This window comes from Vipera ursinii, assembly GCF_947247035.1.
Source record: "Vipera ursinii genome assembly, chromosome: 2".
Taxonomy (NCBI): Eukaryota; Metazoa; Chordata; class Lepidosauria; order Squamata; family Viperidae; genus Vipera; species Vipera ursinii.
The window spans coordinates 52,411,984-52,430,145 of NC_139513.1; positions in this window are offsets into that span (position 1 = coordinate 52,411,984).

Consider the following 18,162-nt stretch of genomic DNA (forward strand, 5'->3'; position numbering starts at 1 on the left):
ATTATTATTATTATTATTATTATTATTATTATTATTATTATTATTATTATTATTATTATTATTATTGTTGTTGTTGTTGTTGTTGTTCTTGTTCTTGTTCTTGTTCTTGTTCATGTTGTTCTTGTTCTTGTTGTTGTTCTTGTTGTTCTTGTTCTTGTTGTTGTTGTTATCTTCTTGTAGCAGCTAACTAAATGATCCACTATCTCTTCAGCTTCTTTGCAAAGGAAGCAACTGCTCTCTGTTGCTGTCTTCTCAATTCTGGTTTTGTATGCTTTTCTTCTTAACGCTTGGTCTTCTGCAGCAAGAATTAGCCCCTTTCTTTAACTTTCCTCCTCTTAGCTTTTGCCATGTCTTCTTATAATCTGCTTTTCCTGCTAGTTTTTTTAAATGCACTGCCCATGTAATGTTTTAGAATAGAAAAGAGCTGGAAGGGACCTTGGAGGCCTTCTAGTCCAGCCCCCTGCTCAAGCTATACCATTTCAGACAAGTGACTGTCTAGCCTCTTCTTAAAAATCTCCAATGATGGAGCGCCCACAATTTCTTGAGGCAAACTGTTCCACTGGCTAATTTTCCTCACTGTCAGGAAGTTTCTCCTTAATTCCAGGTTGCTTCTCTCTTTGGTCAGTTTCCAACCATTGTTTCTTGTCCTGCCCTCTGGTGCTTTGGTGAATAACCTGACCCCCTCTTCTTTGTGGCAGCCCCTCAAATGCTGGAATACTGCTATCATATCACTCCTATTTCTTCTTTTCTTTAGACTAGCCAAACCCAAGTCCCGCAGCCATTCTTCGTATGTTTTAGTCTCCAGACCTTTTATGTTGCCATCTCTCTCTTTTTTTTTCTTCGTCTTACTTGTAAGCCAGTTTGGTCTCTCCACTACTCATTAAACCTTTCTGGTATACTAGTTTCAGTGCATATTCTTCACTGTCCTTCAAATATTTTTCCAATATCTTCCCCCCCCCCCTTTTTTGTCTTCAACTGTTTGAGTCTTGCAACATTTCATACCCATCTATTTTCTTTGGTAAGTAAAGTCTGTCAATATCATCATCATCTTTATCATCATCATCATCATCATCATCATCATCATCATCATCATCATCATTTTTCTCAACTATGGGACAGAGCATGAATGAAAGTAAGTACTATATTCTTTACAAATGGGCATTTGCCTGCTTTTGCTATTCTTGAGGTGTATCCTGAGACTACAACTGCTTGGGTTCTTATTGAATGAAATACCTTTCCTGATCTTCCTCAACCATTATTCTTTCCTAAGAAACCTCTGGGCATTACTGATTTTCTCCAGAGCAAAGTGAATCTTTTAAACAAAATGTCCAGAAAGATGAGGGACCAGTTACTATAATTGCAACATAAAATGGCATTCCATTCCTAATATGATGCTTAATTAGTCAGTGAAATTACCAATGCAGAAACATCAAAGAAAGATGGGCTGTCCAATTTTCTTTGTGCACTCTCTTTGGTAAGGCATTTCAGCCACCCTAGAATAGTACAGAAAATATCACAGCTTTTATGCCCACTTCCATTTTTTATCAAGCAGTCAGGGACTTTAAAGCAAAGTTTCTCAGTATTAAAAAAATAGAGTAATATAAATGGAAACAATTCTTAAAGTACACATCTTCCAGGTCATTAAGTGATTTAGAACCAGCACTTTAATGGAGCCTTAAAAGAAGTTGATAACAAGCAAAGAAGGCATAATAACTATCTTCTATCTTGTAATTTGCCTGTTAATATCCAAAATGTAACATTGTGCACCAAAAGCAGTTTCTGAATTAAATCAGAGGTGATAACCTTTTGCAGAGCAATGGATTATCATTTAAAGTCAAAGGGAAAATGACATGTTGGATTCAAAATAGTGTCCTAATACTCAACCAGAAAGTGCAATTCCCATTTTAAAGTTTTAGGTATCCTGTATCAATGGTAAGTTTTCACACTCATTTGTGTTAGCAACTTTGGTGAGTTTTTTTTTTTTTAATAAGCTGAACCTTCTGAACATATAGCTCCTCCTCTTCTCAGCCTTTTTTTTTCACCCATCTTAGTGAGAGAAAAATGACAATAATGGAAATAAAGGTCTACTATATTAAATATTCTTGATGTTCTATGGAGATTCTCAGTCATTCGGGTCATGGTTGTCCCAAAGGCGCTTTTTCATAAGGCAACTGGACTTTCTTTGTTTTTCCTGGAAGACGTTTTGATTCTCATCCAAGAAGCTTCTTCAGTTTTGACTGAATGGATTGACCATTCAGTCAAAACTGAAGAAGCTTCTTGGATGAGAAGCAAAGGGACACTAAGAAAAAACAAAGTCCAGTTGCCTTATGAAAAAGCACCTTTGGGATGATCAAATATTCTTATTTTTGTCCAACAGTCACTTGAAATGGTCCCTTTGAGAATAGGTTCACATCACAACAGTATACACATTATTGTATATATGCACAAAAAAGGAGCAAAGACTATCCATATATAACCATTACCCATTTTATTTACATCAATATGATAACTATGTACTAGTTATCCAGGAGTGAGTTCCATTAAATCCAAGAATGCTTTCTTTTCCGTTCAAAGTTTTGATTTGTAAGATATACTGTGCTCTTTTTTAAATCCTCTTTAGTACAAAGGTAACCTTTAGTTTCTCCTTAGATTTTTTGCAAAGAAACATTTCCTCTTAAATGGCTAGCATGCAGTAAGAACAGCTTCTGCTTGTTTATTTTCCTGCCTGATTTCCTGTATGTTAATCTGTCACAAAGTATAGTAAAACTTGCAAAGCCTCATTATCACCTCATTAACTTATCAGAGCAAGGTGGAGCTGTCAATTACCAGTACATTGGTATCATCACTTTTGCATGAAGGGGAGAGGGGGGAAATCAAATACTGAAGTTGCTTCCCCTGTGCTCTTGTCCAGTTAGAAAGGCTTTAGAATAAGAGATCTCCCACTACATTATGTTGATGAATGGGTGATAGATTGGACCTAATGATCTGAAAAGAAGAGATTGCCCTAAATGGGTTTTTGATCTTGTCCATCTTTCTAAAAAGATGTGGAGAATATACATAGCTGGTTAGTACAGTTATTTTGAGTTTCATGCAAGGGGGGGGGGAGGAATAGAATCTTCTGAAGTGCTACATAACATTAAATAAAACCACAATATATGAGTTCACTTACATTGTATAAAAACATTCAAATCCAAACTTATTTTTATTTATTTATTGTGAAATTTATTTGCCACCCATCTCATATCCAACCACTCTGGGTGGAGTTATTTTTGAATCAAATAATGATCTACCAATGAGAGAGGAATTTTGCTTAATTCCTCCCCTGTGATGAATGTTGTCAGGGGAAATTTTTAGATATTACATACAGTTTCTATATAGTTTCTTTACAAACTCATACATGTCTCTGACAAAGTTAGGAACCCAAAGGTATCATGACTGCTGGACTAAGTTTGATATTTGTTATTTATACAGGACAAATAAATAAATAAACTGCAGAATATGTCGTACAAATTTTGAGACATAAACCGTATCATCAAGTAATGTTTCATCAAGCAAGTTTCAGAACATTTCCAATGTTTGTAGGTTAATTTATAGCATTCCAAACATAGAACTGGTTAAAAATGTGATAAATATCAATGGAAGAATATTTTACTGTACATTCAAAGTTTCCTGAGTAAAAGCCTTTATTGAGTCCAATGCAAGTTGGATGATCATTTGACGTGTTACCAAAATATGTGTCTTGGGTCTCTTGGATCCCACTCCTGGCTCCCACTTCTATTTGACGTTAACACAAAGCTGTCAGGCAAGATAAGCCATGGCATGGGTTGCAGTATCATCAGTATACTGATGATGTCATCATGCTGATGACATCCAATTGTACATGTCCTCCTTGGCTTGGGCCAACCAAGCTATGTGAAAACACTGAAATTTCCATTTCCCTAGAAAGAAATCCCCTCTCATCAAATCGAATAAGAAATCATGGGACCCCCTATGACACTCTATGGAAGCCAATGTTGGGTTTTGAAGAAGCAGGATAGGAAAAGTCTTGACCGTTTTGAACTCTGGTATTGGAGAAGATTCTTGAGAATACTGTGGCCATCCAAGAAAACAAATTAATGGATGATTGAACAAATTAACCAGCCCAGAGGTCTCACTCAAGACACAAATGACCAGGTTTAAATTATCCTTCTTAGGACGCATTACACGATGCTTTCTGGAGAAGGCTCTAATGCTGAAGACAGAGAAAAAAGAGAAAAGGATGACCAGCAGCAAAGTGGATAGGCTCTGTTATAGTGGCAGTGCAGGCATCATTGGAAGAGCTGAGAGACCAAGGTTTAAGACAGATGATGATGATAATGATAATGATAATGACGATGACAACAACAACAACAACAACAACAACAACAACAACAACAATAATAATAATAATAATAATAATAATAATGATGATGATGATGATGATGTTTGAAGGGACCTTGGAGGCAGGAAACCCTATACCATTTCAGACAAATGGCTACCCAGTCTCTTCTTAAAAACTTCCAGTGTTGGAGCATTCACAGCTTCTGGAGGCAGGTTGTTCCACTGAATAATTGTTCTAACTGTCAAGAAGTTTCTCCTTAGTTCTAGGTTGCTTCTCTCCTTGACTAGTTTCCATCCATTGCTTCTTGTCCTGCTTTCAGGTGCTTTGGAGAATAGCTTGACTCCCTCTTCTTTGTGGCAGCCCCTGAGATATTGGAACATTGCTATCATGTCACCCCTCGTCCTTCTCTACATTAAACTAGACATACCCAGATAATCATGGAAAAAAAATCTATCTATATGGCTGCTAACATTTGACAACAATTTTATGTCATGTTATCAATCAATCAAATCTCCCAGTTCCGGGAATTCTTCATTTTTAATTCTGAAGGGGGTGCACTTCTCCACTTGGAGTAAATGCACAATTTTAGGGACCTCCTAGACTCTCAACTCCTGCTTAAGAAGAGCAGAGTTTTTACACAAGTTTGTCTTGTCCAACAATTGCACTTTGCTCATGGAGACTCATGTCACAGTGACCTCCTACCTGGATATCTGTAATGTTAGTCCAAACATTATGTAATCCAAAATGATATAAAAGATATTGAGACCCTAGAAAGGTTGCAGAGAAGAGCAACAAAAATGATAAGGAGACTGGAGGCTAACACATATGAAGAATGGTTGTAGGAATTGGGTATGTCTAGTCTAGTGAAGTGAAGGTATACATTTTCCTGCTTGAGCAGGGGATTGGATTAGAAGACCTCTATGGTCCCTTCCATCTCATCCGTCATCCTCAGGCTGGTGACTTCAGCTTCGTTCTTCTGGGAGAAGTGTGTGATAGTGGCTATTTTTTCTTCTTATTTAAACTGCCAGAGGGGGTGTGTTCTGTGGGTGGAGGCTTGGCTGTGTTCTGATGGGGTGGAGGTGTGCTCTGATTGGGTGGGGGGTTAGCTGTGTTCTGATTGGGTGGGAGTGTGTTTTGAATGGGGGCTGTGTTCTGATTGGGTGGGGATGTGTTTTGAGTGGATGGGCTGGTCTCAGCTGCCAGGCTTAGAACTGAACTGGTGAGTTGTGCTGCTTTTGTTTGGCTCGGTGTTTGTGGTGGTGCCATGTTTGCTTATTGGGTGTCAGTTTGCTTATTGTGTGGTTTGGAGGGGTTTATAAACAATAATTGGGTAAGTAAATGTAGCATCTTTACCAAAGAGCCTAGAGACCTCTTTGCTACTGCTAAGATGGGATGACACTCTCACTGATTCTTACATTCCATTAAAACATGGTTTAAACGTGATGTATTGGTTCAGATATCACGCTAAACTATAATATGTCATTCATAATCACAACAGCTGAGTTTGTACAGATTAAAATGTGATTCACACAGCACACTGAGCTATAATCTCTCTGTCATCCCCTGTGTCAGCAGGTGGGTACGAATAACTGAACTTGCTCTGTTACAGAATACACAATTTTGAATTGCCCTTTTAGAGATGACTGGTTCTATTGCTGTTTTCTTTTCCGTTAGTTGCAAAGATTTGTCTTGTTTCAGTGGGTTTCCGGGTTACTGCTTCATAATAAATTCCATTTTTTTAACCTTAGTTAAGGAGCATTAAGTTAATTTTAAATTAATTTTTAACCCCATGGCCATGCATATATAGATGACTGCAATGCACTGGTGAAAACAGCTGCTTTTATTTCTGCCTTTTCATTAAAAGGCAGACTATTCCTCTGAATAATATATTGGCCTTATGAGCACCTTGGATGAACATAAATTCATCTTATAAGTAGGTTACCTTGGAGAATTTATATTATGCATATATCCACACCTGAAGTGCATGTCTTCACATTAATTAAAATGAAATGCCCTTAGCTAAGGACTTCTATATTAAAAAGGAATGGTACTTTTTTAGGATCTTCATTGCATAAGGGTTCTCACAGTCCAGCACACTGAGCCTTCCCAGACCATGATAGAAACCATTTGAGTTTCCAAAATTAATTAAAAATAATTGCTTGGGAAAGAGTGCTTGACAACATCTCCCATCCCATCATTTTTTAATGTATGAAAAGTTATAAGGTTCTTTGGGTGGAAGGTTGAAGTGATGAGCAGAGCATAAAGTTCTGCCCCCATGATAAACAGGAATCAGGCAAAATCTGAAAGAGATAGATTCACACAAATACCTTAATCATGATTTGTTGAACAGATCTCAGGGCAGTTACAGTATTAACTTGTAATGGGTAACTTCATATACCACTAACCAATCATTTCCTAATGGAAGCTTTTATTTTGCTGGGCATATAGTGAAAGATAAGGTAAAGGTAAAGGTTCCCCCACATATGCGTGATAGTCGTTTCCAACTCTAGGGGCCAGTGCTCATCTCCGTTTCAAAGCCGAAGAGCCAGCGCTTGTCTGAGGACGTCTCCGTGGTCATGTGGCCGGCATGACTACACGCCAAAGGCGCACGGAACGCTGTTACCTTCCCACCGTAGTGGTGCCTATTTTTCTACTTGCATTTTTACGTGCTTTTGAACTGCTAGGTTGGCAGAAGCTGGGACAAGTAACAGGCGCTCACTCTGTTACGCGGCACTCGGAATTCGACCCGCCAAACTGCCGATCTTCTGATCGACAAGCTCAGTGTCCTAACCCACTGAGCCACCGCGTCCCTTATAGTGAAATATATAAGAAGCTATCTAGTCTGCTTGGTTTTGTCAACATAATGCTTCTTTGAATGTACATCCTTTGAGTGCATATCCCATGAAAAGCAATAAAAATGGATAAAAATTAATATATTTCTATACCTCTATAGCCATGCATTTGTGCTAAAGAATGGAAATCTCTAATCACTGATAGCCTAACAGTTCATCTTATTATTATTACTAGGACTGCTGTAATTTCAAGATTGAAGATATTTAGGAATTGATTCTCCATTTTCCCCATGTTCAGAAATCAATAATCCACTAGATAATCCAAACAGAATAAAACAGTAAGTACATACATGTCTGTTGTACATCCCTTGTACATAAATCTAAGTGGACAATTAAACTCTGCTCATCAACATGCTTCTTCTTCACAAGCCTTCCTTTTCTCATCTTATGAACCTTTAGTTGGGCCTGTTTATTGGGGATGGAGGCAAAGACAGAAGTCAACCTGGCCAATCAATGCCTTTAGATGATCTGAACTTACCACATCTATTCAACATAATCAGAAGAAAGTTCTAACAAAGGGAATGAAAATCCAACAGAATAACAGAGTTGGAAGGGTCCTTGGAGGTATTCTAGTCCAACTCTCTGCATTAGCAGAAGATCCTGTACCATTCCTGACAAGTGGCTGTCCAGTCTCTTCTTAAAAGCTTCCAATGATGGAGCAACTACAGCTTCTGAAGCAAGCAGTTCGACTGATCAATTGTGCTCATTGTCAGGAAGTTTCTCCTTAATTCCAGGTTGCTTTTCTCCTTGATTAGTTTCCATCCATTGCTTCTTGTTCTGCCTTCAGCTGCTTTGGAGAATAGATTGACCCCCTCTTCTTTGTGGCAGCCGCTGAGATATTGGAACACTGCTATCATGTCATCCCTAGTCCTTCTTTTCATTAGACTAAACATACCCGATTCCTGCAACCATGACAAGTCATTCCCCAAATATATAGGAATTAACCATTTCTAGCTATTAAACCACAACAAAAACCTACTCTATGAAAAAAGAAAAAGAAAAACCCTCAAAGTATTGTTTTTCAGTATTACAACAAGAGTTTGAGCAAAAATGCCCAAATCGTATATAGTTTTGTGAGGATTATAGTACAAAATATGCAACAATCAATGTTTTAAATGCAGAAATTCTTCAGTGATGAGAATCAGGAATATTTTGATTAAGCATTCTTTTTTTTTTCTTCCACTCCTAACTCTTATTTAATGAAGAACTGATTTTTCCCTCTAAATAGCTGCTTTGTAAGTAAAGCTAGAGAATTTATATTAAAACATGTTCACCTACAGACTTCTTATCAGCTTTAAAAACCATCATTAAATGGCAATTTGAAACTAAAGAGAAATGTCCCGTTCACATCTTCCTCACTATCTATTTGTTTTATGGATAACTGTACCAATAAATCGGAGGGACACCCATGATATCACTACTCTAGGGACTCATAGAGAGACTATAGTGCAGCATCTGTAAACTATAGAACTTCTACATATATAACCAAAAGCATGGGTCAGGTATGTAGACAACACCTTTATCATAATAAAAAAAGGAACAACTAGAGAAGACATATGAAACAATCAACAACATCTTCAAAGGATTAAAATTCACAAGGGAAGAAGAAAGCAACAACACACTCTGTCTCCTGATTATCCTCATCAGCAGAGGACACAACAGCAAATTAAAAATGCATGTCTATGGAAAAACAACCCACACTAACTAAGTACTCCATTTTCAAAGTAACAACTCAACCTCCTACAACAGGAGCTGTGTAAGAACATTACTCGGATGAGCACAAACTGCAGTAACCCAGAATGCCAGAAAAGGGAAAACCAGCTATACAACATCTTCCAACAAAATACAGTAGATACCCAAGCAACTTTATCAAATAGTGCCTGAAAACTCAACTTGCTGTAGCACAATCAACACAAGCTATGAAAAGTATAACACTATCATGCATAAAGAACATCTCTCAATAAACCAACAGACTATTGTAATCACATGACATCACTTAGCATATTAATCAACTGAAACTCTCCAACATCTTAAGTAAATGAAAAGACACAGTTGTCCAAGAAGGAGAAAAAAAAAAGTGAAGTCCTCTACAATGTACAGTATAAGGACAGTAACAACCACTATTTTGGACAGACAAGCAGAAGATTAGCACAGCACCAGCTAGGAATCATAAGATATGATAAAAACTCCTTAATCTCACAACATATGGAGACACTCAACCATACTTTCAACTAGGAAATTGTGGGTATCCTAGACCAAGCTAAATCCAAAAATGCTAGGAAATTCATGAAATCTTGGCATTCAGACAAATCAGCCACCATATTTACACACATCCAAAAGAGACAATAAAAAACCAAGCAAGGAAAAAAGACCAGAACACATCCTCTCCAGCAACCTATGGGCAATTAAGCAGGGTTTAACACCAGACAAACAAATACTCAAATCAAGGAATTATCAAGGAGAAAACCACACCCCGACCAATACTGGTAGGGCAAGCTATGATACATAAACAGGGATGAAATTCCACACTCATCAGGACTGATGATGTTACCTTGTTGGGTAATAAAACTTCTGAAAGCAAACAAATGAGTTGGTAAGACCAGTCTTGGAATACTGCATCCAGTTTTGGTCACCATGAAAGTGTGAAGAAAACACAACAAAGATGTTAAAGGGTCTGGAGACTAAATCATATGATGAATGGTTGAAGAAGCTAGGTATGTTTAGTTATCAAAGAAAAGGATTGGGGGACATATAGCTATCTTCTAACACTTGAAGGGCTGTCCCAAGGAGGGGATTGACTTATTATTGAGGGCACCAGAGAGCAGGACAAAAAGTAATCGGTGGAATCTTGTCAAACAGAGATTGAATCTAGAGTAAAGAAAAAAAATATGATAGTGAGAGCAATTAATTAATGAAATAATTTGCTTCCTAGCTCTATCACTAGAGATTTTCAAGAATAGATTGAACAATCATTTGATTGGGATGGTATAAAGCTCCTGCCTTGAGCAGGAGGTTGAACTAGATGACCTCTGAGGTTCATTCCAGCCCTACAATTTAATGATTCTTTAAGCTCAGAGAGCATAAAAGACACCACAGTTCGTCTCTGAGTTACAGATATTTCCTTCTATTGAAAGTAAAGGGTTGCCTTGCTTTTACCCAGTCACTAGTGATAGCTTTACTTGTAGCTCTTGGAGAATCAAAAGTTTACAGACATTTTGACATATTAATAGATGATATGCTTATCAAAATATCCTTTCCTTAAATATTTTTCCTTGTATTCAATTGTGCTTGATTCTTGGAGGCTGCTGAAGAAGTCCCTGCAATTTTCTTGGCAAGGTTCTTCAGAACTGGTTTGCCATTACCTCCTTCTTAAGGGAGAGAAGGTGAGAAAAACTGACATGGTCATCTAGCTGGCTTTGTGCCTAAGGCAGGACTAGGTCTCTCGGATTTAAAGACCTTGTCCATTTCTCCATTTTTTAAAAAAAAATACCAGAAGTGATTGTACCAAATTACAGACTAATCATCTGTCAAATTTAATTTATTACGTTGAATCTGTTCTAATGCTGTGTAAATGAAGAAAAAGAACCACATCCTTGTAATTGCTGAAAGCATTTTACACAGTGTTAAGAAAAATAGTATCAGAACTTCCTCCAAGACGTTATGATTAAACATAGTTATGATCTGTTAAGTCAAAATGGATCCAAGAATTAGGGATAAAGAGGTCATACTCAATGAGTAGTCCTCAATGGTACTACATATGGAGAGAAGTACCACAAGGCTCTGTCTTAGGCCCAGTACTCTTCAATATCTTCATCAATGACTTAAGAGGAGTGAATAGAAGGGGAAGTCATCAAATCAAGAGCCTTGGTGGAGCAGTGGGCTAATGCCTCCTTAAGTAACACCAGCTGCCTGCAATTAGTGCAGGTTCACATCCCACCAGGCTCAAGGTTGACTCAGCCTTCCATCCTTCGGAGGTAGGTAAAATGAGGACCCAGATTGTTGGGGGCAATTAAGCTGACTTTGTAATAATGCTGCTTGGGGTGTGTGTGAAAGCCCTAATAAGCAGGCATATACATAGAATGAAGGCTACTGCTAAGCTTGTAAGCCGCCCTGAGTCTTCGGAGAAGGGCAGGATATAAATGGAATTAAAAATTTTTTGCACATGACACTAAACTGGCAGGAATAGCCAACACCCCAGAGACAAGCTCAGGATCCAAAAAGATCTTGACAAACTGGAACAATGGACCCTATCCAACAAAATGAGTTTTAATGTGAAAAAAAACAAAGTTTTACATTTAGGCAGGAAAAATCAAAGATATAAGTACAGATAAGATGAGATCTGGCTCAAAAACAGTAACTGTGAGAGGGACCTTGGAGTCCTAGTGGACAATCACTTGACTATGAGCCAGCAATGTGCAGCAGCAGCCAAAAAAGCTAATACAATCTTGGGTTGTATAAACAGAGGCATAGCATCAAGATCACACAAAGTATTAGTACTGCTTTATCAAACCCTAGTGAGACCACACCAGGATTACTGCAACCAATTTTGCTCACCATACAACAAAAAAGATGTTGAGACCTTGGAAAAAGTTCAGAGAAGAGCAACTAAGATGATCCAAGGCCTGGACACTAAAACATATGAAGAATGGCTGCAGGACTTGGGTTTGGCTAGTCTAAAGAAAAGAAGAATAGAGGTGACATGATAGCAGTATTCCAGTATTTAAGGGGCTGCCATGAAGAAGAGGGAGTTAAATTATTCTGCAGAGCACCAGAGGGCAGGACAAGAAACAATGGTTGGAAACTGATCAAAGAGAGAAACAACATGTAATTAAGGAAAAAGTTCCAAACAGTGAGGACAATTAACCAGTGGAACAACTTGCCTTCAGAAATTGTCGGTGCTCCATCACTATTCTAAAAGATCTCTATATCTTAATATTTTATTATTCTATAAGTTTATTCTTTTGCATTCCACTTTTGCTTTTGCATTTCACTTTTATAAAGGGGAATTTCTAAAATGCATCATAAACATTTGAAAGCAATGGTCAGGTACCCATTATGGAAACATTGTAAAAAAAAGCAATAAATAAATATTAATTGAATTAAGTTAAGACAATTAATTTCAGTGAATCTCTTAAGCTTTATATTCTACTACAATGCCATTGGAAAAGAACCTCAATGCATCTATATATGAAGCTGAAAAGTTTAGGTTTGGAAGATGTTTCCTTCACAAACAGGGAGATATGCTGGGTTCATAGTTCAAAACCCAGTAATAACTAATTTTGAATCAAGGGCAAATCTAAGGCAAAACTTATAAAGCTTTCCAAATAAATTGCCAATTCCACTAGAAGGCAGAGGTCAACAACACAGCAACCATTAGTGCCAAGATGCCTGCAAAAGGTCTAGGTGGCATCTAAATTAAATGGGGAAAAATATTAAATTTGAAGTAGCTGAAATCTTATGTCAGCATACTTGTATGAGATCTGGTGAATGGAGTTGGTGAACTTTCACTTGCTTGCAAGATTTCTTTTTAATTTCACTTTCATTTTGAATTTGTTGAACTTGAGAAACTGCATGATAAAGTCCAGGATTTGGAAGAGTTTCAGACTTCTGGAATAAATAGAAGTCAAGCAATGCAGAAGGATCTGATTATATGGTACAACTCATATCAATCAAACAGGTCAGTAATCACTCCTTCTTTTCAACTGGATGAGTAATGTTACAGTTTTACAGTGGTAAAGGATTTATTGAACAAAAAAGGCACAGGGCTTCAGTGGAGATACCATAGCCACCAGCTTACCTTTTTGACCCCCTCCTCCCTACTGGAATGAAAATTTGTTGCAGCCCATTGGACACAGCCAACTCACTATGGCCAACTTGCCATGGCCAACCCAGCATAGCCAAGTAGCCAAAGACAACTCACTATGACCAACTCACTGGGGAACAATTCAACAATTCAGTTTTTCTCATTCACATTTCATTTTGTCCATCCTTTTGCATCCTTTCTTTAATGATTCTATTCCACATTTCTTCAATATTAATGTAACTCTTGTCCTGCAGCAAGTTATCCTACAGTGAACTGACCACAATGAGTTGGCTGTGCCAAGTTGGCTGCATTGAGTTGTCCTAAACCCTCTCCCTACACTCCCTTTGGATATCCTTGGTTGACGTGATTGATAATGGTAAAGTTCACCCATCACATATCCAATACTTATCAGTCTGAATCAGTCTAGGATTGTCATGTGAATCATTACAAGGAGTAGTTTAAGTGTAGTAAGAAAGTTATAAATAAGGAGAATGTAAAGAATAGCTGCCAAACAAATAAATGTACCCAATAAGTAACAAGTGCTTGTCCAGAAGGGCATATCTTTAAGATCACAGATGTCTGAAAAAGAGGTCTAAGACTGATCCCCAAGTGTGGCAGTTTCTACATTTGCAGGCCGTGCTGTTGAGGCATCCTGTGAGTTGCAGTCAAAAACATATGAAAGACACCAGATGAAGGGAGGCTGTTGTAAGGCTACCATGTTCAGAACAGACTGGAGTCAGGCAGGGTTGAATGATTAAAAAGAGGAAAGAGAAAGAGAGGAGGGAGGGGGAGAAGAGAGAGAGAGAGAGAGGAGGGAAGCAGAGAAAGTAAGCCAGATGGGACTTAATAGGTCTTTTCCTTCTCTGATATCTATGATGTACAGCATATAAAGCAAGAGGCAGCTGCTGCTAAAATCGATGCTGAGCCAGAGCTGTGCAGAGGGTTTTTAATCAATCTCAGAAGCCATTTATTGTGATGATCCAACAAAGCAACAGGGATTATCGCTGTTACACAAGAAACTGGAACATGGAAGGCAAGAAAAGAGTACAGAGAGGTTCTCTTAGGAGGGTCTGAATGTGCTGCCTTGGCTTCAGTTGCAACTTTGTGAGAATGAAGGGAAACAGCATTGTTCCATTCGATTCAATACTCGCTGAAAGTTTTATAAGCAGATGAACCATTATTACAGGAAAGAATATCATTTTCATGATAAACTCACATCACCCAATTAAAACTCCAAGTTGAGCTCAGTTCTGTATGACTATATGAACACATAATTTTTTGGACAAAAATATAGGAGTTGCCATTACCTTTTTTTGGATATTTTTGTGTTGTTTTCCGATTGCAGCCCTAGCATGACTTGGTAGCTTGTCAGGGTCTGCATTGTCACATCCTTAAACCAATTTAAAAACTAATGTTATTCATTCATTCATTCATTCATACATTCATTCATTCATTCATTCATTCATTCATTCATTCATTCATTCAATTTATCAATCAAGTTTAAAAACTGCTACTCTCTCACACAAAGGGATTCTGGGTGGTGTACAAGTATAATTTAGACAAAGTTAAACGTTTAGCCTTTGATTTCTCTAAATTTCATAGACAGGTATTGTTTGTTAAGTATTTAGAATACCTTGCTAGGCCCCAAACACGGGGCAAATCTTATTTCCTGTTTCAGCCTAACCCAAGGCCATCAACAGGCTGTAGTCACACAGTGACAGCTCATATTTGTGTAAGGGAGATATGTGTTAAGTAAATAAGATTTGCCCCGTGTTTGGGGCCTAGCAAGGTATTCTAAATACTTAACAAACACTTAACACATATCTCCCTTGCTTCTCAGCTAACAAAGCGAGAAAGAGCCTGTGGCCTAAGGGTTAGAACAATTGCCTAATGTGCCATCAGCCCAGGTTCAAATCTCAGAAGGGTGTGGCTGACTGATGAGAACAAATACGTTTGAAATAGCTATATCAGTCTCCCTTTAATTCTTTGTTAGCAATCCAAAAAAATTACATATATATATATATATGTTACATACACACACACACGCACACACACACACAATATGAGAACCTGTCTATGAAATTTAGAGAAATCAAAGGCTAAACGCTTAATTTTGTCTAAATCTGCCCTGAAGAGAAAAAAGTATATACACCTCTTCAAAAATATTGTGATTTAAAATTATTTTTTAAAAAATCGCTTATGGACTGATGGGGAAATATTAATAAGTGAATATGAAACTGAAAATTTAAGAGAGTAAGTAAATTCAAAATTAACAATTTAATTCATCCCTGGGCTTTATTTGCGACCATGAACAAGTTCTTCATGGAGCAAATCAGAATAAATTCAATGTATTCATATTTGTCTCTAGTTATTTGAACCTCTAGACACTTATATTTCTCTATGTCCATGTACACTGCAGACCCTGGCCCTTCTTACTCTTTTACTGACAATTGTTTTGTTACTTCATTTAATTGCCAGTCTTCTCTATCGCAGGTTACAATTTAGAGCAAGGTGTGCAGCTGGCCTCTGAGTGTCATAACAAAAAGCTGTACCCCAAATAATGTATAAAATGAAGACAAAGAATTGGGTGGGGCGAGAGCAAAGTAAATGTGATTGCATTTCAGTTTAAATATTACTACAATGTAATATGATTACTCCTGCGCTGAAATTCCCTGTCATTTTAGAAAGTACAATTTAGTACTAGAAATAGCACCAAGAAGAAGTGTATGGAAAAAGGATAAAAGAGGAAGAAAAGGAGGAGCTTGAAAGCTAAATTTAATGAAACAATGGATTGAATATGTTTTGCCTAAAGAAGAGAAGATTGAAGGAAGACCTGATTGAACTCTTTCAATATTTAAAGGGATATTGTAGATCTATATATTCTATATAGCTTCCCTTGGCAGGGCAGGGGCAATAAGTATTCCTCCTTGAATTAGGGACCAATATCTTGAATTGGACCTGAAAGCAAACTAGCAAGCAGTGCAGCTTGCGCAACAGGGGTGTAACATGGGCCACCCTAGGGGCTCCAAGAACTTTATGTGTGGCCTCATTCTGTGCCAGCTATAGCTTCCAAAAACTGTTCAAGGGTAATCCCATACAGTGCAAAGTAATAGTCGATATGTGAGATGACTAGGGCTTGAGTGACTCAGCACAGGAACTCTTGATACAGGAAAAGGCAAAACTGGCGCACAATACTTAGTTGTGCAAATTCTCTCCAAGCCACAACTGCCACCTGCTTTTCAAGCAAAAGTTATCAGTGCAGGAGAACCTCCAAGTTGCACACCAGGTCCAGAACTAAACATACTAATGTCCTATATCCCAAAGCTCCATGCATCCATAGCCACTCAGTTTTAACAGGGTTCAGCCTGTCTCCCCATCCAGACTCCCACAGACTCTAGGCACTGTGAGAAGGGAGCGACAGAATCACTTGGGTAACTGTTATGTATTGCGTTGGTTCGAAGCACGAGGCGAGACGAGCAGGTGAAAACAGGAACATACTTTATTGAGCTGCTGGAACAGAAGTGAAATGCGCATGGGTCTGCACCGCTATTTATCTGGTTGGCCACTAGGTGGCAGCCAATAGATTTTAAGTAATACAGTTCCCGCAGAAATTAGCCAATGGCCGAGAAGTCTGGCTAAACCCCCCAAGCTGTTACACAGGCAACCGTTAGCAGCAATTACAGATACGTGAACTTTACACACAAAAAACCCCCAATACTTTACAGTAACTATTCTTTAGCATCCTTCCAGAGTCTACAGGGAGATCAGCTGCACTCCAGTTAGGTTCCAAAACATCGTAGCCTTTACTTTCTTATCTGATGACTACAAAGCAATTGTAAAACAATTATTCACTTAGGCCATATTCCTTAGAATATGATGTAATGTAATGAAATCTATAGAAGATCTGTGTTGCCCTGAAATTGGAGTTCTTCATTTTGCTTGCTCCAAGTACAATGACCAGTATTTTTTTCCTCTATAGCTTATTAAAGAAATCTGTTTTCAAACTCTCCAGTTCTTTCACTTACTTTAGAGGTGAGATTTCCTAACACAATAGGACTTTTTATGTTTTCATGTTTTCCTTAGTGGACTGTAGATCAAATTGCACCACATCCTTTTTCCTATGTTGTGCTGAGTACATCTAAAATACCTGGTTGATACCTAGGATGCTGGCAGCAACCTGTGTCAACCATTAGTTCCGGTCAATTTGAGTGTTCAGTTGACTGAGTTTCATGTTTTATGAATAAAAGATAATAATAATAATAATAATAATAATAATAATAATAATAATAATAATAATAATAATAATAATAATAAAGTTGGAAGGGACCTTGGAGGTCATTTAGTCCAACCCACTGCTCAGGCAGGAAACCCTATACCAGGGGTCGGCAACCTTAAACTTTCAAAGAGCCACTTGGACCCGTTTCCCAGAGGAAACTGGGAGCCGCAAAACTCACGCACGCACACAAGGGGGGGAGCTTGATTGAAGAGTTTAATTAAAAAGAAATAGAGGCTGCTGTGCATGAGTTCTCTCTCTCTCTCTCTCTCTCTCTCTCTCTCCCTCCCTCCCTCCCTCCCTCCCTCTCTCTCTCTCCCACCCCCCTCTCTCCGATCTTCTGCTCACCTGGCAAGCTGGCTTCACGCGGTTCTCAGACAAGCTGACACACATTCTTATTGGGCTGGCTCTCCTGCCCTGCTTTCTGCTGCTTCCTGTGGAGAACTTGTCAGCTTCTCAGAGAACAGCATGAGTTTTACACACACACACACACACACACACATACACACAGATAGAGAGAGAGAGAGAGAGAGAGAGAGAGAGAGAGAGAGAGAGAGAGAGAGAGAGAGAGAGAGAGAGAAGCGCAAGTGCCTCTCTCTGTCTCTCTCTCTGCAAATGGCGGAGCACAACTGGGAGCCGCAGGTTGCTGACCCGTGCCCTATACCATTTCAGACAAATGGCTGCCCAGTCTCTTCTTAAAAACATCCAGCTTCTGGAGACAGTTGTTCCACTGATTAATTGTTCTAACTGTCAGAAAATTTCTCGTTTAGTTTCCATCCGTTGCTTCTTATCCTGCCTTCAGGTATTTGGCAGGTCTTCTTTGTAACAATGTTTGATAATTAGACTAGTAGTAAACAATTCATATGAAGTCTTT